This window comes from Schistocerca piceifrons, chromosome 9, assembly GCF_021461385.2.
Source record: "Schistocerca piceifrons isolate TAMUIC-IGC-003096 chromosome 9, iqSchPice1.1, whole genome shotgun sequence".
NCBI classification, from domain to species: domain Eukaryota; kingdom Metazoa; phylum Arthropoda; class Insecta; order Orthoptera; family Acrididae; genus Schistocerca; species Schistocerca piceifrons.
In genome coordinates, this window is record NC_060146.1 from 215,489,844 (window position 1) to 215,513,300 (window position 23,457).

General features: G+C 45.9%; 1 pseudogene; it reads right to left on the reverse strand.

Annotated features, from left to right (window-relative positions):
• Positions 1-21,042: 21,042 nt before the first annotated feature.
• Positions 21,043-21,160, reverse strand: LOC124717632 (annotated as a pseudogene).
• Positions 21,161-23,457: the final 2,297 nt, after the last annotated feature.

Below are 23,457 nucleotides of genomic sequence, written 5' to 3' on the forward strand. Positions count from 1 at the left end.
AAAGGAGGTGGCCACGCAGACTTGCGACCTCACCTTTAGTACCACGGTCGTCAGATCGGCCAGCGCGAAGATCGCCCGTTCAACCTCACCACTTTCGCCTGCCCACTCTATGGCTCACCCTTCGTCGGGTTCTGTTACATCTCGAGCCCAAAAGTCAGACGCGAAGTCTTCGAAAAAAGAGCATACTCGTGAAGAGTTTTTACGTACCGCAACTTCACAACCATCGGTTCCTCCTTCATCTAAACATCATACTTCCAAGAAGGCTACGAAGAAACACAGTTCCTCTCCTTCTCCGGCAAGGCGTGTCCCATCTACAGCACCACCTGGCGGAAATCGCCCTCGGCCGTCTTCTGTGTCGCCGAGGAGCACTGCTGGTGGCCGGTCAACCGGCCGATCGCTGGTGGCAGGAGCTGCTCCTGACCAACCTATGGATCAGGATCTTCTGCCTTCGACTGAATACCATTCCATGCTGTCGGTCGCAATCTCTGAGCAGTCGTTGAGTTGACAGCACCCTTGGTCACATTCCTCCATTTTCTGTTCACCCTATGTCCATTATCCACTGGAATATCAGTGGCATTCGAGCCAATCGGGATGAATTGTCGATCCTCTTACGATCCTACCCGCCGGTCATCTTCTGTCTTCAGGAAACAAAGCTGCGTCCCCATGACCGCTTTGTTCTCCCTCATTTTCACTCTGTCCGATATGACCTTCCCTCTGTTGAAGGCACTCCAGCCCATGGAGGACTCATGATTTTTCTCCATGATACTCTCCATTATCACCCAATTCCCTTAAACAGTTCTTTCCAAGCTGTCGCCGTCCGTCTTTCCCTTTCTGGATACACGTTCTCTCTTTGTACTGTATACATTCCATCGTCCACACCAATGGCACGAGCTGATCTCCTTCATCTTCTTGGTCAGCTTCCACCCCCCTATTTGCTGGTTGGGGACTTAAATGCCCACCACCCACTTTGGGGATCTCCACATCCTTGTCCACGTGGATCACTATTGCTAGACGTCTTCCACCAAGCGGATCTAGTTTGCCTCAACACTGGGGTCCCCACATTTTTGTCTGCCTCCACGACAAATTTATCTCATTTGGACCTTGCGGTCGGTACTGTTCCGCTAGCTCGGCGCTTCGAATGGTTCGCCCTTGATGATACACACTCGAGTGACCACTTTCCATGTGTTCTTAGACTGCAGCCTCCACTGCCATATATGCGCTCGCGACGCTGGAAGTTTGCCCAAGCCGATTGGACACTTTTTTCGTCTCTAGCGACATTCGATGACCGTCGCTTTCCCAGCGTCGACGATGAGGTCACCCATATTACCGACGTTATTCTTACAGCTGCGGAACGTTCAATACCACGCACCTCCGAATAGCCCCGGCGCCCCCCAGTTCCTTGGTGGAATGAGGCATGCCGTGACGCAATACGTGAGCGGCGACGTGCTCTTCGCATTTTCCGTCACCATCCAACTTTGGCCAACTGTATCCGATATAAGCAGCTCCGTGCGCGATGCCGTCGTGTCATCCGCGATAGCAAGAAGGCAAGCTGGAAATTCTTTATTAGCTCATTTAACACCTTCACTCCCTCCTCGGAAGTTTGGAGTCGGCTTCGACGGTTCTCAGGCGCGCCTAGTTTCTCCCCGGTCTCTGGGCTCACTGTCGCGCATGATACATTAGTGGACCCCGTCGCAATTTCTAACTCATTGGGTCAGCACTTCGCTGAGATTTCGAGCTCTTCAAATTACCCGCCAGCGTTTCTCCCGAAGAAACGTGCAGCGGAAGTGCGACCTCTTGCTTTCTCCTCTCAAAATCACGAAAGCTACAATACTGTTTTCTCCATGCGGGAACTCCAACATGCCCTCTCTTCTTCTCGCTCCTCCGCCTCAGGACCGGATGGTATCCATGTCCAAATGTTGCTGCATTTATCAACCCATAATCTGCGTTACCTCCTTCGCCTTTGTAATCGAATTTGGACCGACAGTACCTTTCCCAGACGATGGCGGGAAGCTATTGTCGTTCCCGTTCCGAAACCTGGAAAGGACAAACATCTCCCCTCTAGCTATCGCCCCATTTCTCTCACGAGTAGTGTCTGTAAGGTTTTGGAGCGTATGGTGAATTACCGTTTAGCTTGGTGGCTGGAATCCCGCAGTCTTTTAACACCAGCTCAATGCGGATTCCGAAAGCATCGTTCTGCAGTTGACCATCTTGTTGCTCTCTCCACTTATATCATGAACAATTTTCTCCGGAAACGCCAAACGGTAGCAATATTTTTTGATCTGGAGAGAGCATACGATACCTGTTGGAGGACATGCATCCTCCGCACACTGTTCTCTTGGGGCTTTCGAGGCCGGCTGCCCCTTTTTCTTCGCGAATTTATGGCAGAGCGCACATTTAGAGTGCGGGTGAACACTACTCTCTCCCGTACTTTCTCCCAAGAAAACGGGGTACCCCAGGGCTCCGTGCTGAGTGTTGTACTGTTCGCCATCGCCATAAATCAAATTATGGATTGTCTCCTTCCTGATGTCTCGAGCTCCATCTTTGTGGACGATTTTGCGATCTACTACAGCTCTCAACGGACCAGCCTTCTTGAAAGACGTCTTCAAGGATGTCTCGATCGCCTCCACTCGTGGAGCATCGAAACCGGCTTCCGTTTCTCACCCAGTAAGACCGTTTGTGTTAATTTTTGGCGACGTAAGGAGTTTCTTCCGCCCTCCTTACATCTAGGTCCTGTCAACCTTCCGTTTTCCGACGTCGCTAAATTCTTGGGTCTTCTGTTTGACAGAAAACTGTGCTGGTCCTCCCACGTTTCCTATCTTTCGGCTCGCTGTCTGCGTTCCCTTAACACCCTCCGTGTCCTGAATGGTACCTCCTGGGGAGCGGACCGAGTGGTCCTTCTCCGCCTCTATCGCGCCTTAGTGCGCTCGAAATTGGATTATGGAAGCATAGTCTACTCCTCTGCTCGGCCGTCTATTCTTCGGCGTCTGGACTCTATCCACCACCGTGGATTACGTTTAGTGTCTGGAGCTTTTTACACCAGCCCTGTGGAAAGCCTTAATGCTGAGACTGCTGAACCTCCGCTGTCCAATCGGGGGCAGTCCTTCTGAGTCGTTATGCTAGCCATCTGTATTCCATGCCCGCTAATCCACCCCATGACATTTTTTTCGACGCCTCCTTTGATGTAGGGTATGCAGGCCGCTCCTCCTCCCTACTACCCCCGGGAGTCCGCTTCCGTCAACTGCTCCATTCTCTTTCCTTCCGCTTTCCTAAAACCTTCTTGACAACTTGGGGTACAGCACCGCCTTGGCTCCGTCCCCGGATCTACTTGCTCCGTGACCTTTGTCAGTTTCCCAAGGATGCTACCCCTACACTTGTTTATCGTCGGGCATTTTCTGCTCTATGTGCACAAATAACGGACACCACATTTATTTACACCGACGGCTCGAAAACATCGTTAGGTGTAGGGAGTGCCTATATTGTTGGCGACACCCCAAATCACTTTCGGCTTCCCGACCAGTGTTCGGTTTATACTGCGGAGCTTTACGCTATTCTCCAGGCTGTCCACTACATCCGCCGCCATCAGCGGATACAGTACGTAATCTGCTCAGATTCTCTCAGCTCTCTCCTCAGTCTCCAAGCTCTTTACCCTGTCCACCCTCTGGTCCACCGGATTCAGGACTGTCTGCGCTTGCTCCACCTGGGGGGCGTCTCGGTGGCGTTCCTCTGGCTCCCCGGACACGCTGGTATCTGTGGGAATGAGGCGGCCGATATAGCGGCCAAGGGTGCAGTCTCTCTTCCTCGGCCAGCTATTCAGTCACTTCCCTTCACCGATCTACGGAGCGGTTTATGTCGCAAAGTTGCTCATTTATGGCATGCGCATTGGTCAACACTTCCCTATAATAAATTGCGGGAAGTGAAAGCCCTTCCTTGCGCTTGGACCTCTTCCTCCCGAACGCGTCGTCGGGAGGAGGTAATTTTAGCTAGACTTCGGATAGGGCACTGTCTTTTTAGCCATCGACATCTTTTAAGCGGCGATCCTCCCCCACTCTGTCCCCACTGCTCTCAGCTGTGGACGGTAAGACACCTTTTAATTGAATGCCCCTATTTTAATCCGTTACGCTCCCGTCTACAGCTATCGCCTGATCTATCGTCGATTTTAGCAGATGACACGCGCTCAGCCGACCGCGTTCTCCAGTTTATTAGTGACAGTGAAATGACGTGAGTCATTTGAAGCTTTTTTTGGGGACAACCAACCCCTTTCTGTAGTGGATTTTTAAGCATTCCTTCTGCTTTTAGTTTCTCAAATTTTATGACTTTGTTCCCATTGCTGCTGGTTTTAAATTTCGGTTTTTTCCTGTTTCCTAAGTCACGGGCTGGGCGCTAATGACCATAGAAGTTTTGCGCCCTAAAACCACAAACAAAAAAAAAAAAAAAAAAAAAAAAGCTGCCATATCGTTGTCCGCCAGATGGCGCCATTTGGATGCCGTCTCGAGTGACACGTGGTCAACCATTGCTGTCCCGGCCGCTGTGAGTGTTCCACACGTCGGTGTCGCTTCTTCTCATGCAAGCAGCTTCTCAACTGCTTCACGAGGTTAAGTGCACGCTGGTCCAGTCTTTTCACAAAGAAAAAAATCTCTGTCAATGCCGGAAATTGAACCCCCATCTTACCCGTGGCAGTGAGATGCATTGACCGCTCAGCTAGGCACGGAAAAGGCGTCAGTTTAAAGCTCGAGTTTTTCTTTAAGTATCTGTACCAGTGTCCTCATCGCGGCGAGTGGAATATTTCCTCGCTTGTTTGTGGGTAGTGCAAATTTCTATGTCTGAGTTTGTGTCGATTTTCTAACAATTCGGTCAGCGTTCTGACGTTAAAATCATAACTTTCTCCCTTTGTCACACATTCTTTTATAGGCTTCTTCCATTCTTCGGTACATTGCACCTGTGCTAGCGCTTCATGAAGCGAGTTAAAAGTAATTCACTAACGCTGGCGTCTGTTTCGGCAGAGTGAAAGCTGTGCGCATTGCGTTGTTTGCATATATTCTGTGTGTGTGTCGATCGCCGGCCACTTGCTACTGTGTGGTGATTGGTGGTGACAGGCGGTGATCTGTGGGCAAAGTAGTACAAAGGCTGCAAGTGGAGGGGGAGGGGAGGCTGCAACAACGAGACGTCTGTGAGTCGTCGGTGGGTGCACAAAGGCAGGTTTCAGCGCTACGGCACTTCTTGTCAGAGGGAGAGAGAGAGAGAGGCGCAAGGGTGATGGAGAAACAGAAAAGCAGTAGGAACGTAGACAGGTAGTATAAAGAACAAATAGATGGGGAAGTGGGAGAACATGATGATGATAGGTAATAGCTATAGAGACAATATGGAGACGGGAGTAAGGAAATGACTGAGTGAAATAAAAAAAAAAAAAAAAAAACAAAGAGCGACGAAAAAAGTGTAGAAAGTGACAGAGAGAGAGAAAGAGAGAGAGAGAGAGACCACTGAAATAGGCAGGAGAGAAAAGAGGGAAGAGAAAGAGGAACAGAGAAATAATGCAGGTGATATAGAAAAGTTGAAAAAAGCTTGAAATAAAATATAAGGACGCCATAGACGGAGATACGAATTATGATAAGTAGAAAGGATGTGATAGAGAGAGAGAGGGAGAGAACAACCCAGTCGGGACTGAAATAAGTAAAATGGGCATATTTGAGACAGGAAAAGATACGGGCAAGATGGACCAGAGAAGGTTGGGAAATGAATTGGTGACTTGCGTACTAAAGTAATGAAGAATAAAATGTTGCAAAAGCAGTTTGATGAAAGAATGTTTCTTCTTTAGAGAGTAAAATAATTTTAAATCTTGTACAGCATAGGGAAACAGTATTGCAAGTTCACCTACGATAAGTAATATGCTAATCTTGCTAAATAACAACACTCTAAGATGCATATTTTTACCAAAACTGAACACATCATTCTCATAATAACTGCCATTGATCCCCGTGTAAGTCACCGAATGAAATTGCAATTTCTTTTTCTGTAAGGGGCGCTCAAAAAGTTTTCGTTTGAGAGTGTTGGTGCTGCAGCGTACATGCGACGTAGCGCGACCCCAGTGTGGGTATATAAGCATCGACATGTAGAGAAGGAATCAGTGTGGCATTCGTGCTTTTACGACGTGAGTGCGGTGTAGACGCGAATGAGGAATGTAGATGCGGAAGTATGTAGGCCTACGTCGAAAACCATCATTGTGGAATGGTGCACCAAGTAATGTTCCTGCCTCATGAGAACGCGCTTCCCCATATCGCAAAAGTCGTAACGCACAAGTTACGCCAACTCAAGTAGGAGTACCACTCCTTCGGTCCCTTAAGAAGGGCCTCTAAGACTGGATGATTTCTGTCGGACGAGGCTGTGTGCAGGTGGCAGTTACTAATTCCTCCACGCGATGTCACACATCGTTTTACCAAACGACCATCTTCAAAAAAAAAAAAAAAAAAAAGGTACAAATGGCTCTGAGCACTATGGGACTTAACTTCTGAGGTCATCAGTCCCCTAGAACCTGGAACTACTTAAACCTAACTAACCTAAGGACATCACACACATCCAAGCACGAGGCAGGATTCGAACCTGCGACAGTAGCGGTCTACATCTACATCTACATCTACATTTATACTCCGCAAGCCACCCAACGGTGTGTGGCGGAGGGCACTTTACGTGCCACTGTCATTACCTCCCTTCCCTGTTCCAGTCGCGTATGGTTCGCGGGAAGAACGACTGTCTGAAAGCCTCCGTGCGCGCTCTAATCTCTCTAATTTTACATTCGTGATCTCCTCGGGAGGTATAAGTAGGGGGAAGCAATATATTCGATACCTCATCCAGAAACGCACCCTCTCGAAACCTGGACAGCAAGCTACACCGCAATGCAGAGCGCCTCTCTTGCAGAGTCTGCCACTTGAGTTTGCTAACCATCTCCGTAACGCTATCACGCTTACCAAATAACCCTGTGACGAAACACGCCACTCTTCTTTGGATCTTCTCTATCTCCTCCGTCAATCGGACCTCGTACGGATCCCACACTGATGAGCAATACTTAAGTATAGTTATAACGAGTGTTTTGTAAGCCACCTCCTTTGTTGATGGACTACATTTTCTAAGGACTCTCCCAATGAATCTCAACCTCGTACCCGCCTTACCAACAATTAATTTTATATGATCATTCCACTTCAAATCGTTCTGTACGCATACTCCCAGATATTTTACAGAAGTAACTGCTACCAGTGTTTGTTCCGCTATCATATAATCACACGATAAAGGATCCTTCTTTCTATGTATTCGCAATACATTACATTTGTCTATGTTAAGGGTCAGTTGCCACTCCCTGCACCAAGTGCCGATCCGCTGCAGATCTTCCTGCATTTCGCTACAATTTTCTGATGCTGCAACTTCTCTGTATACTACAGCATCAGCCGCGATAAGCCGCATGGAACTTCCGACACTATCTACTAGGTCATTTATATACATTGTGAAAAGCAATGGTCCCATAACACTCCCCTGTGGCACGCCAGAGGTTACTTTAACGTCTGTAGACGTCTCTCCATTGAGATCAACATGCTGTGTTCTGTTTGCTAAAAACTCTACAATCCAGCCACACAGCTGCTCTGATATTCCGTAGGCTCTTACTTTGTTTATCAGGTGACAGTGCGGAACTGTATCGAACGCCTTCCGGAAGTGAAGAAAAATAGCATCTACCTGGGAGCCTGTATCTAATATTTTCTGGGTCTCATGAACAAATAAAGCGAGTTGGGTCTCACACGATCGCTGTTTCCAGAATCCATGTTGATTCCTACATAGTAGATTCTGGGTTTCCAAAAACGACATGATACTCGAGCAAAAAACATGTTCTAAAATTCTACAACAGATTGACGTCAGAGATATAGGTCTATAGTTTTGCGTATCTGCTCGACGACCCTTCTTGAAGACTGGGACTACCTGTGCTCTTTTCCAATCATTTGGAACCTTCCGTTCCTCTAGAGACTTGCGGTACACGGCTGTTAGAGGGGGTGGCAAGTTCTTTCGCGTACTCTGTGTAGAATCGAATTGGTATCCCGTCAGGTCCAGTGGACTTTCCTCTATTGAGTGATTCCAGTTGCTTTTCTATTCCTTGGACACTTATTTCGATGTCAGCCATTTTTTTCGTTTGTGCGAGGATTTAGAGAAGGAACTGCAGTGCGGTCTTCCTCTGTGAAACAGCTTTGGAAAAAGGTGTTTAGTATTTCAGCTTTACGCGTGTCATCCTCTGTTTCAATGCCATCATCATCCCGTAGTGTCTGGATATGCTGTTTCGAGCCACTTACTGATTTAACGTAAGACCAGAACTTCCTAGGATTTTCTGTCAAGTCGGTACATAGAATTTTACTGCGCGCGGTTCCAGACTGTAGCGCCTTGAACCGCTCGGCCACAGCGGCAAGCGACCATCTTAAGCCTGGTGTGTCTGTGGGACGATTTACGTCGATGCTCTAAGCGATTTTGTGTGATTGATTTACCGATTCTGTACTATACGGCCTTGGAAAGGAAAATTTTAGATCACCCCTTATAATTAAATTAGAAAATACGCTGAGTAGTGGAATAACGATATGCACTCATACGGATGGCGGTGGTATTGCGTACACGAGATATAACAGGAGCTGTCATTTGTGCTCAGGTAATTCATGTGGAAAGGTCACCGACGAGATTACGGTCGCACGAAAGGAATTAACAGACTTTGAACGCGGAATGGTAGTTCGAGCTAGACGCATTAGACATTCCATTTCGGAAGTCGTTAGACTCACGGCGTTTAGAATGTGCCCAGAATATCAAGTTTCATGCATCACCTCTCACCACGAACAACGCAGTGGACGATGGCCTTCACTTAACGACTGAGATCAGCGGCGTTTGCACGGAGTTGTCAGTGCTACCAGACCAGCAACACTGCATAGAATAACCGCAGAAATCAATTTGGGACGTGCGACGAACGTCTGTGTTAAGACAATGCAGCTAAACTTGGCGTTAATGCGCTATGGCAGCAGACGACCGATGTGAATGCCTCTGCTAACAGAACGACACCGCCTGCAGCGCCTCTCCTGGGCTTTTGACCATATCGGTTGGACTCTAGACGACTGTAAAACCGTGGCCTGGTCAGATTAGTCATTTTTTCAGTTACTACGAGCTGATAATATGGTTCGAGTGATGCGCAGACCCCACGAAGCCATTCACACAAGGTGTCAACAAGGCAGCGTGCAAGCTGGTGGCTCCGCGGGGTGGCCGCGCGGTTCGAGGTGCCATGTCACGGATTGCGCGGCCCCTCCCGACGGAGGTTCGAGTCCTCCCTAGGACATGGGTCTATGTGTTCTTCGTAGCATTAGTTTAAGGATTTATGGAAAAAGTTCAAGGCAATCGTAGAATGCGTTTTGGTGAGGTACGTGCAGAGTAAAACTGTGAGGGACGGGAAAAACCCACCGTGGTCCAACAACATAGTTAGGAATCTATTGCGAAAGCAAAGGGAGCTTCACTGCAAATTTAAACGCAGCCAAACCCTCTCAGACAAACAGAAGCTAAACGATGTCAAAGTTAGCGTAAGGAGGGCTATGCGTGAAGCGTTCAGTGAATCCGAAAGTAAAATTCTATGTACCGACTTGACAGAAAATCCTAGGAAGTTCTGGTCTTACGTTAAATCAGTAAGTGGATCGAAACAGCATATCCAGACACTCTGGGATGATAATGGCATTGAAACAGAGGATGACACGCGTAACGCTGAAATACTAAACACCTTTTTCCAAAGCTGTTTCACAGAGGAAGTCCGCAATGCAGTTCCTTCTCTAAATCCTCGCACAAACGAAAAAATGGCTGACATCGAATTAAATGTCCAAAGAATACAAAAGCAACTGAAATCACTCAATAGAGGAAAGTCCACTGGACCTGAGGAGATACCAATTCGATTCTACACAGCGTACGCGAAAGAACTTGTCCCCCCTCTAACAGCCGTGCACCGCAAGTTTCTAGAGGAACGGAAGGTTCCAAGTGTTGAGAAAAGAGCACAGGTAGTCCCAGTCTACAAGAAGGGTTGTCGAGCAGATACGCAAAACTATAGACCTATATCTCTGACGTCGATGTTGTAGAATTTTAGAACATGTTTTCTGCTCGCACATCATCTCATTTCTGGAAACCTAGAATCTACTCTGTAGGAATCAACATGGATTCCGGAAACAGCGATCGTGTGAGACACAACTCGCTTTATTTGTTCATGAAACCCAGAAAATATTAGATACAGGCTCCCAGGTAGATGCCATTTTCCTTGACTTCCGGAAGGCGTTCGATACAGTTCCGCACTGTCGCCTGATAAACAAAGTAAGAGCCTACGGAATTTCAGAGCAGCTGTGTGGCTGGATTGAAGAGTTTTTAGCAAACAGAACACAGCATGTTGTTCTCAATGGAGAGACGTCTACAGACGTTAAAGTAACCTCTGGCGTGCCACAGGGGAGTGTTATGGGACCATTACTTTTCACAATATATATAAATGACCTAGTAGATAGTGTCGGAAGTTCCATGCGGATTTCCGCGGATGATGCTGTAGTATACAGAGAAGTTGCAGCATTAGAAAATTGCAGCGAAATGCAGGAAGATCTGCAGCGGATAGGCACTTGGTGCAGGGAGTGGCAACTGACCCTTAACATAGACAAATCTAATGTATTGCGAATACATAGAAAGAAGGATCCTTTATTGAATGGTTATATGATAGCGGAACAAACACTGGTAGCACTTACTTCCGTAAAATACCTGGGAGTATGCGTACGGAACGATTTGAAGTGGAATGATCATATAAAATTGATTGTTGGTAAGGCGGGTGCCAGGTTGAGATTCATTGGGAGAGTCCTCAGAAAATGTAGTCCATCAACAAAGGAGGTGGCTTACAAAACACTCGTTCGAACTATACTTAAGTATTGCTCATCAGTGTGGGATCCGTACGAGGTCGGATTGACAGAGGAGATAGAGAAGATCCAAAGAAGAGTGGCGTGTTTCGTCACAGGGTTATTTGGTAAGCGTGATAGCGTTACGGAGATGTTTAGCAAACTCAAGTGGCAGACTCTGCAAGAGAGGCCTCTGCATCGCGGTGTAGCTTGCTCGCCAGGTTTCGAGAGGGTGCGTTTCTGGATGAGGTATCGAATATATTGCTTCCCCCTACTTATACCTCCCGAGGAGATTACGAATGTAAAATTAGAGTGATTCGAGAGCGCACGGAGGCTTTCCGGCAGTCGTTCTTCCCAAGAACCATACTCGACAGGAACAGGAAAGGGAGATAATGACAGTGGCCCGTAAAGTACCCTCCGCCACACACCGTTGGGTGGCTTGCGGTGTATAAATGTAGCTGTAGATGTTAAGTAGTGTGCAAGTCTAGGGATCGATGGCCTCTGCAGTTTGGTCCCTTAGGAATTAACACACATTCGAACGTTTTTGCAAGCTGGTGGTGGCCCCATAATGGTGTGGGCTCTGCCTACATGGAATTGACCGGTCCTGTGGTCCAACTGAACCAACCATTGACTGGAAATTGCCATGTTCACCAACTCGGAGACCATTTGCGGCCATCCAACAACGAGATTTTTACGGGTGACAATGCGCCATATCACTGTGAAGCAGTTGTTTGTGATTCGTTTGAAGAGCATTCTGGACAGTTCAAGCCAATGACCTGGACACCCAGATCACCGGACTTGAGTTCCATCGAACATTTATGGGACATAATCGAGAAGTCTGTTCGTGCACAAAATGCTGCTCCAGCAAGACTTTCCCCATTATGGACGGCTATGAGGCATCAGGGGACTTCCAACAAGTCCATGCTACGTCGAGTTGCTGCACAGTGCAGGACAAAAGGGTATCCGAAACGGTTTCAGGATGTATCCCACGACTTTTGTAACCGCTTTGTAAATTGTTCGTAATGTAAGGTTATGGTTAGGTGGTTTCCTATTCTATGACTGAACACAAATGTGTAACCTGTAATGACATTTTTAATATTGCAATTTTGTCACAGAAATACACGCTTTTACACAGTTTACAATGTGACAATGTTAAGACAGTAGTCAAAATGACGCATCTCGGCCTCCGAAAGTGAACTAATCCTAAACACAACAGGATTAAACTGTAACTCTGTTGTTGTTGTTGTGGTCTTCAGTTTTGAGACTGGTTTGATGCAGCTCTCCATGCTACTCTATCCTGTGCAAGCTTCTTCATCTCCCAGTACCTACTGCAGTCTACATCCTTCTGAATCTGCTTACTGTATTCATCTCTTATTCTCCCTCTACGATTTTTACCCTCCACGCTGCCCTCCAATACTAAATTGGTGATCCCTCGATGTCTCAGAACATGTCCTGCCAACCGGTCCCTTATTCAAGTCAAGTTGTGCCACATGCTCCTCTTCTCCCCAATTCTATTTAATACCTCCTCATTAGTTATGTGATGTACCCATCTAATCTTCAGCATTCTTCTGTAGCACCACATTTCGAAAGCTTCTATTCTCTTCTTGTCTAAAACTATTTATCGTCCACGTTTCACTTCCATACATGGCTACACTCTGAGAAAGTTGAATAATCCTAAACACAACAATATCAGATTTTGACTAGAAGGCTCTTTACAAAATTATTCTTACGATTACGTTATGATGTTGGCCAGTACTACGATAAATCATCCGATTCCGGTTCAAAGCTTGGTACTACTTTTAGGATGGCAATCAAGTCTATGGTGGATGGTTAGTTTTGTGACAAGTAGAGCAAAGATTACCCAAGGTCGCTCGAGTTTACAGGGGACGCAAGCTGGTGGACCAACAAGTTTACACCTCTGCACGCGGTATTTACTTTAGCTGCTGTGAGTTGCCATCTTGGTTCAAATGGCTCTTAGCACTATGGGACTTAACTGCTAAGGTCATCAGTCCCCTAGAACTTAGAACTACTTAAACCTAACTAACCTATGGACATCACACACATCCATGCCTGAGGCAGGATTCGAACCTGCGACTGTAGCGGTCGCGCGGTTCCAGACTGTAGGGCTTAGAACCGCTCGGCCACTTCGGCCGGCGAGTTGCTATCTGTCTGGCTGGTCTCGCCCTCTGAAATTCCTATAAAGCGAATTAAATCTTTGCTGAATTTTCCAGCAGAAACTCTCCCTACGTTTCTTGATATGCGAGGAAACATGAACTCATCCCTAGTCTCGGAGTATGGCAATACACACGCGCATGGCTGGAGCAGGGTGCATGTTATAATGCCCACTCAGTTCTCACAAGGACAATTAACTAATGGGCTGGTTCTTTTCTCTACAGTTAGAGCTCAACGACGCTACAACTAATTTCTAGCTGGAGGTCAGCCGCTGTGTCCACACAGATTTCTCCTCTGCGTCGTACAGAGCGTTATGCACCCCATTCTGCCCTTGACGCCAGTTCAGAGACGAGTCCCCCGAACTTTCCGTCTTGTCTTTCTCATAGCCGAACTGTCTCCCCACCTGGGTTCTTTCGTTCTCCATGTCACGGGTTTTTCGACCAATAGGAGCGTTCGTCTTATTTTGCGGAAACACTCTCTACCAATCAGAAGGGTCCTACCATTAAACTGCATCGAAATCTTAGCACTTTACTCCTTCCTGGTGCATTTCCGCTAATCGGACGTTTTGTGCCTGCTCCAGACGCCTAAAAGTTAAGTATGTCTATCATGTGTGTACCACTTGCAGTTCACGTGATCGAATGCGTCACTGGTTTAGTTTGTATCCCTACTTATGGCGGTTCGTTTCTAGCCCTGCAGTATGCGTCACCTGTCCGGTCGCAAGTTGAACGTAGTCGCCATAATTTGCTTTAGACTATATAAAACCAGGGACTGTGATCCCTCTGCCTCTTCTTCATTTGTTTTCGATGATTGTTTGATAAAATGTAAGTGTCGCCCTCGTATCTGCAGCTTTTGGTAAAATAATTACGTTAATTTAATTATAATAGCCGTGTTTGAATCAAGAAACGTACTTCCCTTTACTGTTAATGTCACAGCTCGATTTATTATGTTGTATTTTAGAACTTTTTAAGGCTGCAGCGAAGGACAGTTGCCGACGAATTGTTTGGTGGCCACAATTGAGGGCTACTAAAGTGCGCGTCATTTATGTTGGCGGCCGAGTTTAGGTTCGTTCTGCGCATCTGACGTCACAAAACGCAGTCAGCCAATGAACAGAGAACGACGTTGCCAGATCTCGACTGCAGTGCAGAGCATGGACGAGTGTCTTCAGTTTTAGAAACGTTCAGTCATAAATAAAGTAATAGAACAAAAGCAATGCCTTAATAGCAGACTTCCTTTTATAGAAAGTTTGAAAAAAGCATTCTTTATACCAATTGCATCATATTCTATTAATTAATTAAACCAAACAAGCAATAAGACTCCTAATTCAGGCGATAGCAAGGAAAGGAGTTTCTATCAATCACACGAACCGCTTTTTCGCAATTTCCTATTGTACTTCGACGAAGCGTGAGTAATTCATAATCATACCAACAGTGTTTGTCAGTATTTTGCGTGACGTGTTAGAGTCTTCATGGAGTTCTGCAGCCTGACGAGTTGCGATAGCGTAACGGTTAAGGCGTTGGGCTTCTATGCGAAAGGCTATGAGTTCAAACCTTGTGCGAAGCGTAGTATTTCCATTATTTAAAAAGAATATCGAAGTGCGTTACTTCACGAATTATATTCGTTTGAATGCAATTTTTTGAAATTTCTAGTGCTTTGTCTCTTTATTTAAAATAAAGCCAAACGTGCTCAGTGTAAATAAAACTTTTGTTACAGTCGCGAAAGACGGAATATTTCTCAATATTACATACGACACCTATGTGGTACTTAAACGAGATATTGTTATAGAGTAAATTTTATATGAAATTTACGTATCTTTTCCACGTTTCATTCTCAACATTGTGGCAAGTAAAATCGACCATACAGAAAGTATGCTCTATGGACTTTTACCTCTGCAAACTCTTCAAAATTTCGTGCAATGGATTACCATATTTAATGCTGCATAATAACTGCGTTGAACATCGAAACAAAATTAAGTCATTTATGAGGGGAAGGTATCAGTCAAGAAGATGTGTAAAAATCTAATTTTTGGACCAAATAGTTTTTGTGGAATCGAATGATAAGACTGTCAAAGCAGTCGGAACACGATGTGTCTGCACAGGCGAGCAGTGCAGTGATGACAAAATCGCGCACTGCGCGGAATGCGGGGAGCACGTCTCTGTAGCAGCGAAAGGGTTAATGCGGCCATGGTGGCTTTACTTCATAAACTGCGCGCTACCCCCTAAACGTAAGTTTGCGAACTATGCTATACTACGGCGCTTCTTCTCTTGGTGCGTACAACTGGCAACGCAGCAATCTCCCGCGTCTGGGCGGGCATGCGCGAGCCGCCAAGATAAAAGAATTGAACTATAGTGTTCAAATGGCATTTACTTTATCAAAGTTTTATTTCGGCGTCTCTGAGATATCTTTTACCGATGTTTTGTATCAGTATCCGGGCAATGAAATTACGGGAAAACTGCGTAATTTTTAGTTCTGTCACTGGCCTCTAAACAATGCCGTCGGTCAGCATTTTCGTCGGTCCGATGGGAATCTGATGCTGGAGGGCGGAATGCAATTTCATTATTAACAAGCAAAAATGTTCTATGCGCCATTCTACGATTTGAGGAGCTTTGCCACCAGCAGAAGTCATTACAGAGTTTTGTAACACTTTTTTCAAATGGCTCTGAGCACTATGGGACTTAACATCTATGGTCATCAGTCCCATAGAACTTAGAACTACTTAAACCTAACTAACCTAAGGACATCACACAACACCCAGCCATCACGAGGCAGAGAAAATCCCTGACCCCGCCGGGAATCGAACCCGGGAACCCGGGCGTGGAATACTTTTTTAAATATCAGTAATATTATACGTGACAGCGGCCCGATGTTGGAACGAGAGGGCAATCATATTTGTCGTCAAGGTTCTGTGACCATCGCAAGGTGGGATGGCCGGCCGCACTTTGCAGCAAGCGCATCGTGACCTCCTCATGTCCGTTCCTGCCACTCGAGCTTAAGTAAACAAGAGTCCCAGCAACTTTCCATTACAGTCTGCACGACTGCCCGGAGACCAAGAGCAGACAGACCTGTTCCCGTCCCATCCGTATGCTGACGTTAACACCACAACAGCCGAGTGGGGTGGCGCAATGCTTAACACAATGGCCCTCTGATTCGGACGTACGACGGTTCAAAACCGTTTCCGGCCAACCTGATTTAGGTTTTGCACGATTTCCCTAAATCGCTTCAGGCAAATGCCGGGACTCTTCCTTTGAAAGGGCATGACCGACTTCCTTCCCTAATCCGATGGCACCGATGACCCCGCTGGTTGGTCTCTCGCGCAAATCGACCTATCAACCAACCAACTAACCAACCAACACCACAACACGAACGTCTGCGCCTGCTGTGGTGCAGTGAAGGGGAAGCATGGACGCCTGACGAATGGCGTCGCATGGTGTTCAGTGATAAATCGCTCATCTTCAGCAACCTGAATGACCGTCAGTGCAAAAGTACAGTGGCAACACGCGAAGAGTACCGATGGGGAAAATGGACCGGTTAAAACCGGTACCGGTAACTTAGTTCTCAAGAATCGGTATTCTTCGGTATTTGTCTGGTCCCCGTTGTAATATGGTGTTTTCTATTTTCTACTATAGTTCAATTCTTTTATCTTGGCGGCCCGCGCATGCCCGCCCAGATGCGGGAGATGCTGCGTTGCCAGTTGCACACGACGCACGCCCCAAGAGAAACAGCGCCATAGTATAGTATAGTTCGCAAACTTACGTTTAGGGGGGAGCGCGCAGTTTATGAAGTAAAGCCACCACGGCCGCATTAACCCTTTCGCTGCTACAGAGACGTGCTCCCCGCATTCCACGCTGTGCGCGATTTTGTCACTGCACTGCTCGCCTGTGCTGACACATCGTGTTTCCGACTGCTTTGACACACTTATCATTCGATTCCACAAAAACTATTTGGCCCAAAAATTAGATTTTTACACATCTTCTTGACTGATACCTTCCCCCCACTTCCTTTGACTGACTGAAGTGCTTTAAAATAAAGCCAAACGTGCTCAGTGTAAATAAAAATTTTATTACAGTCGCGAAAGACGGAATATTTCTCAATATTACATACAACACCTATGTCGTACTTAAATTTAATGAGATATTGTTATACAGTAAATTTTACATGAAATTTAGGTACTTTGTCCACATTCCATTCTCAACATTGTGGCAACTAAAATCGACCATACGGAAAGTATACCCTATGGACTTTTACCTCTGCAAACTCTTCAAAATTTCGTGCAATGGTTTACTACATTTAATGCTGCACAATAACTGGGTTGAACATCGAAACAAAATTAAGTCATTTATGGGGGGAAGGTATCAGTCAAGAAGCTGTGTAAAAATCTAATTTTTGGGCCAAATAGTTTTTGTGAAATCGAATGATAAGTGTGTCAAAGCAGTGGGAACACCATGTGTCTGCACAGGCGAGCAGTGCCGTGATGACAAAATCGCGCACAGCGCGGAATGCGGGGAGCACGTGACTGCAGCAGCGAAAGGGTTAATGAAGAGACAAAGCACTAGAAGTTTCAAAAAATTGCATTCAAACGAATAAAATTCATGAAGTAAGACACTTCGATATTGTTTTAAAAGAAAAAAATATCTACTGTCGCACAAGGTTTGAACTCTTTACCTTTCGCTTACGAACCCAACGCCTTAACCGTTACGCTAGCGCAACCCGTTGTGTAACGTCTCTACATAAGGACTCTAAAATGTCACGCAAAATTCTGACAAACACTGTTGGTATGCCTATGAATTACTCGCACTTCGTCGAAGTACAACAGGCAATAAACAATTACCGCTGTTCGTTATTGCGAAAAAGCGGTTCGTGAAATTGATACAAACACCTTTCCTTGCTATCGCCTGAATTAAGAGTCATATTGCTTGTTTGGTTTAATTAATTAATAGAAAATGAAGCATTTGGTATAAAGAATGGTTTTTCCAAACTTTCAAAAAACAAAGTCTGCTATCAAGACATTGCTTTTGTTCTATTACTTTGTTTATGACAGAATGTTTCTAAAAGCGAAGACACTCGTCCGTGCTCTGCTCTGCAGTCAGATCTGGCAACGTCGTTCTCTGTTCATTGGCTGACAGTATTTTTTACGTCAGATGCGCATAACGAACCTAAACTCGGCCGCCAACATAAATGACGTGCAGTTTAATAACAGAGTAGGAAACTGAAATATCATTTAGCCATAGTTGCGGTGCTAAAATATTTTGTCTTTAAATGAACCTTTCTTTAAAAAAAAAGAAAAAAAAGGCGATATCTTATTCTTAAAATTTTCATTGGTTTGAAGTATTGCGTTATTGTACAATATGGGGAAAGCAATCAGTGCTATTTTAACAATAATGCCGCGCAAGAGACGAGCAACAAACACAGGGCATAAGAATGAGTACAGCGTTGCTGATGAGACAACAATGCCTCTGTTGCCGTGTGTAGTGGTTTTAGGTGGGCGTCTACGTGTAGCGTGCGGGACCCGCCTCCACCTCATCTGTACGGTAGTTTCTCGCTGTCGCTGCCGAACACATGTTGTATTTGCAGAATGGCACCAATCATAGTCTCCAAGTATTTTAACAAAGCAGCGTAGAAATGCATTACAGTGCTTCATTTCCTTTAAAAGAATAAATATTGTGTTGCCGTTTCTATGAAATAATAAAAGAAGACGGAAATTATGGTAACAGCAATAAATTAAAAACTTAACAAATCATTCAGACTATACAATAAAAGTACACTGAAGTGTCGAAGAAACTGGTACAGGCATGCGTGCTGGTCACTGTGACCGAGCGGTTCTAAGCGCTTCAGTCTGGAACCGCGCGACCGCTACGGTCGCAGGTTCGAATCCTGCCTCGGGCATGGATGTGTGTGATGTCCTTAGGTTAGTTAGGTTTAAGTAGTTCTAAGTTCTAGGGGACTGATTACCTCAGATGTTAAGTCCCATAGTGCTCAGAGCCATTTGAACCAGGCATGCGTATTCAAATACAGACATATGTAAATAGACAGAATACGGCGTTTAGATCGGTAACGCCTATATAATACAACAAGTGTCTAGCGAAGTTATGAGGTCGGTTACAGCTGCTGCAATGGCAGGTGATCAAGATTTGAGTGGGTGTGAAAGTGGTGTTACAGACGGCGCACGAGCGATGGGACACAGCATCTCCGAGGTACCTATGAAGTGGGGATATTCCCGTGCCATAATTTCACCAGTGTACCGTGAATATCAGAATATCATAAATCCGCTAAAACGTCCATTCTCCGACATCGATGCGGCCGGAAAAAGATCCTGCAAGAACGGGACCAACGACGACTGAAGAGAATCGTTCAACGAGACAGTAGTACAACCCTTCCTCAAATTCCTGCAGATTTCAATGTTGGCTCATCAGTGCCAGCATGCGAACTATTCAACGAAACATCATCGATATGGGCTTTCTGAAGCGAAGGCCGACACGTGTACTCTTGACAAAGCTTTACGCCTCGCCTGGACCCATCGGCACCCACATTGGACTGTTGATGAGTGGAACATGTTGCCTGGTTGGACGAGTCTCACATCTACATTGACATCATATTCAGCAATGGCGTGTGGCGGAGGCTACTTTCTGTACAACTATCTGTTCCCTCCAACCCTGTTCTACTCGCTAATAATGCATGGGAAGAGTGATTGTCGGTAAGCCACTGCGTTGGCTCTAATTTCTCGAATTTTCTCCTCGTGGTCAATATGCAAGATGTACGTGGGGTGAAGTAATATGTTCTCTTACTCTTTCTGAAAAGGACTGTCCCAAAATTTCAATCTCGTTTCAGATTGTATCGAGCGGATGGACGTCTACAGGTATGGAGACATCCTCAATAACCCATGGACCCTGCATGTCAACAAACGACTGCTCAGACTGGTGGAGGCTCTGCAGTGGTAGGGAACGTGTACAACTGTAGTGATATGGGACCCCTGATACGTCTAGATACGAATCTGACAGGTGACATTATGTAAGCATCCTGTCCCATCACCTGCATCCATTCGTGCCTATTGTGGATTCCGACAGACTTGGGCAATTCGAACAGGACTATGCGACACCCCATATGACAAAAACTGCTAGATCGTGGCTCCAGGAACACCCTTCTGAGTTTAAACACTTCTGCTGGCCACCAGACTCCCCACACATGAACATTATTGAGGATATCTGGAACGCCTTGCAACGTGCTGTTCAGAAGCGATCTCCACCCCATCGTACTCTTACAGATTTATGGACAGCCCTGCAACATTCATGCTTTCAGTTCCCTCCAGCACTACTCCAGACATTAGTCGAGTCCATGCCATGTCGTGTTGCGGCACTTCTCCGTGCTCTCGGGGGCCGTACACGACATTAGGCGGGTGTGCCAATTTCTTTGGCTCTTCATTGTAGAAAGTGGGTGATGTGCTGCCCATGTCAAATTGATATGCCTTTATCTTCTTTTAGCTTTTGAAAACGGACAAATTTACACGAGAAACAGAGTCCTTCAACTTCAGTTCTCACGCTTTAGCACTCACTATTCACAAATAGCGATGTGGTACCCGATTAGAGTGTAATTTTTGAGCAGAATTTCAAAAAATATTGGAATCAGCGGGATAGTACTGGTGATTTTTGGTAATATTCAACCACTTATCACTTTTCGAGATATGCAACGAAAGGTAGACGGACTAAGTTTTCTTTTATTTGCCTATTTAATTTAATATTTTGATTCTATGTATCTTCAAACTAATAAAGTACTCCGTCTTCAGGCCACAAGTGGCCCATCGGTACCATCCGACCGCCGTGTCATCCTCGGTTGAGGATGCGGATAGGAGGGGCGTGTGGACAGCGCACCACTCTCCCGGTCGTTATGATGGTTTTCCTTGGACCAGAAGCTGTTATCCGGTAGAGTAGCTCCTCAGTTGGCATCACGAGGCTGAGTGCACCCCGAAAAATGGCAACAGCTCGTGGCGGCCCAGATGGTCACCCATCCAAGTGCCGGCGTCGCCCGACAGCGCTTAACTTCGGTGATCTGACGGGAGCCGGTGTATCTACTGCGGCAAGGCCGTTGCCCTTCAAACTAATAGGGTCAAAGATTTTCAAGATTTGTTCGTTTTCTACTTTTATTACGGGAAATAATAGGAACAAAGAACCAGAAATCGGTTATTAGAGAAACCGGTTATTTTGAGCATGTTAAGAGTCAGGTTAAACTGATGTGAAAAAAAAGAAAAACGATATAACCGAAAACAGGTTGATTCAGCGATAACCACCATCCCTGCTTGTTACGGGAATAGAATAGGAAGAAAATGGTGAATATTGGTGGGACGTACCCTCTGCAGCGCACTGTACAGTGGCCTCTGAAATACGATATATGAAGAGGTAGCATCTGACTTAAAAATGGTTTCCTCCACCCGCCGAAGACAAAGTGGTTTTCATTCCTTCTGTCCACTTTCACCTTACAATTGTAACTGTTGTGATCATTTACTTTAAGCGAGAAATCGTTCAGTCAGGTTAAATAACGTGAAATATGTCTGTAGAACTACCCAGTCGCCATAATGTTCTGACAACATCAACAGTTACGAGTGGTGGTTAAGCTGCGTATTAATTTTCTCTTTGAATCGTAATTAGTTTCGTCGCGGTCGTTTCTTTTTCTGTACAAAATAGCTGATAGGTTGTGTCGGTAAAAAGCGAACTAGGAGTACCACCAAACGGACCTGTACAGTCTCGGCAGCAGCTGACGATGGAATCAAAATTCCGAAACTCGCTGCTATTGATTGTAAAAAAACGGAAACCACCCTCCAATCGTAGATCGTCTTTTCCTCCGTTGCTGATTCAGAATCAAAAGTCACTGACACGATAACACATTTTGTGGAAGAGCTTTTCCTATATGGGGCAACCAGAAAATTATGGTGCAGTAAATGTCAATTTTTATAGCTCTTAATGAAACATGGTCTTAAAAAATTAAGCACTGAAGACATAATAAAAAATTAAAACTACATTACAGCTACTACGGCAGGCCATGTGAAGGTCGAATACAAGTATCGCAGCAAAGAGTATGTCATGGCTTGGACACTCTCTTTTATGTCCAGCATTATTAAATTACGGCGACTTAGTCACTGACCCGTGTCGCTTAATTGATACTCTACATACTGCAGTCATAAAATTACTGGAGAATGGACAGCAATTTACTCAGTGGACGTACTGCGCTGTAAACAGAAGGCAAGTAGGTTAAGTGGACAGTACCGGTAGGTTAAGTGAATGGTACAGCGAATTAAATGAAAGCCGAAAGGGAGTCTAAAGGTAAAAGTGTTACAGAAGAATCGGCCATTAATTTACTTACGCATTTATCTCGCATCTGTTCCAGACACTTGAAGTTTATAACCTCATACGTAACTGGAAATTGTGTGTGACGAAACTTCTCCCTTGTATCATAATGTAAGAGGAAGTACTTTTACATCCCGATTACGATGTCTGATATACACTAAAGAGCCACAGAAACTGATACGCCTGCCCGATATCGTGTAGGACGCCCGCGAGTACGCAGAAGTGCTGCAGCACGGCGTGGCATGAACTCGACTAATGTCTGAAGCAGTGCTGGGGGGAACTGACACCATGAATCCTGCAGGGCTGTCCGTAAACCTGTAAGAATACGAGGGGGTGGAGATCTCTTCTGAACAGCACGTTGCAAGGCACCCCAGATATGCTCAATAATGTTCATGTCTGGGGAATTTGGTGGCCAGCGGAAGTGTTTAAACTCAGAAGTGTGTTGCTGGAGACACTCTGTAGCAATTCTGGGCGTATGGGGTGTCGCATTGTCATGCTGGAATTCTCCAAGTCCCTCGGAAAGTACAAAGGACGTGAAAGGATGCAAGCGCCGCGCGGGATTAGCCGAGCGGTCTGGGGCGCTCCAGTCATGAACTGTGCGGCTGGTCCTGGCGGAGGTTCGAGTCCTCCCTCGGGCATGGGTGTGTGTATTTGTCCTTAGGACAATTTAGGTTAAGTAGTGTGTAAGCTTAGGGACTGATGGCCTTAGCAGTTAAGTACCATAAAATTTACACACACACAAAGGATGCAAGCGACCAGACAGGATGCTTACGAACGTGTCACCTGTCAGAGTCCTATCTAGACGTATCACGGGTCCCATTTCATTCCAGCTGCACACGCCCCCACAACATTACAAAGGTTCCACCAGCTTGAACAGTCCCATGCTGACATGCAGGGTCCATGGATTCTTGAGGTTGTTTCATACACGCCCATCCACTCGATACAATTTTGATCGAGTCTCGTCCGACCAGGCAACATGTTTCCAGTCATCAACAGTGGAATGTCGGTGATGACGGGCCCAGGCGCAGCGTAAAGCTTTGTGTCGT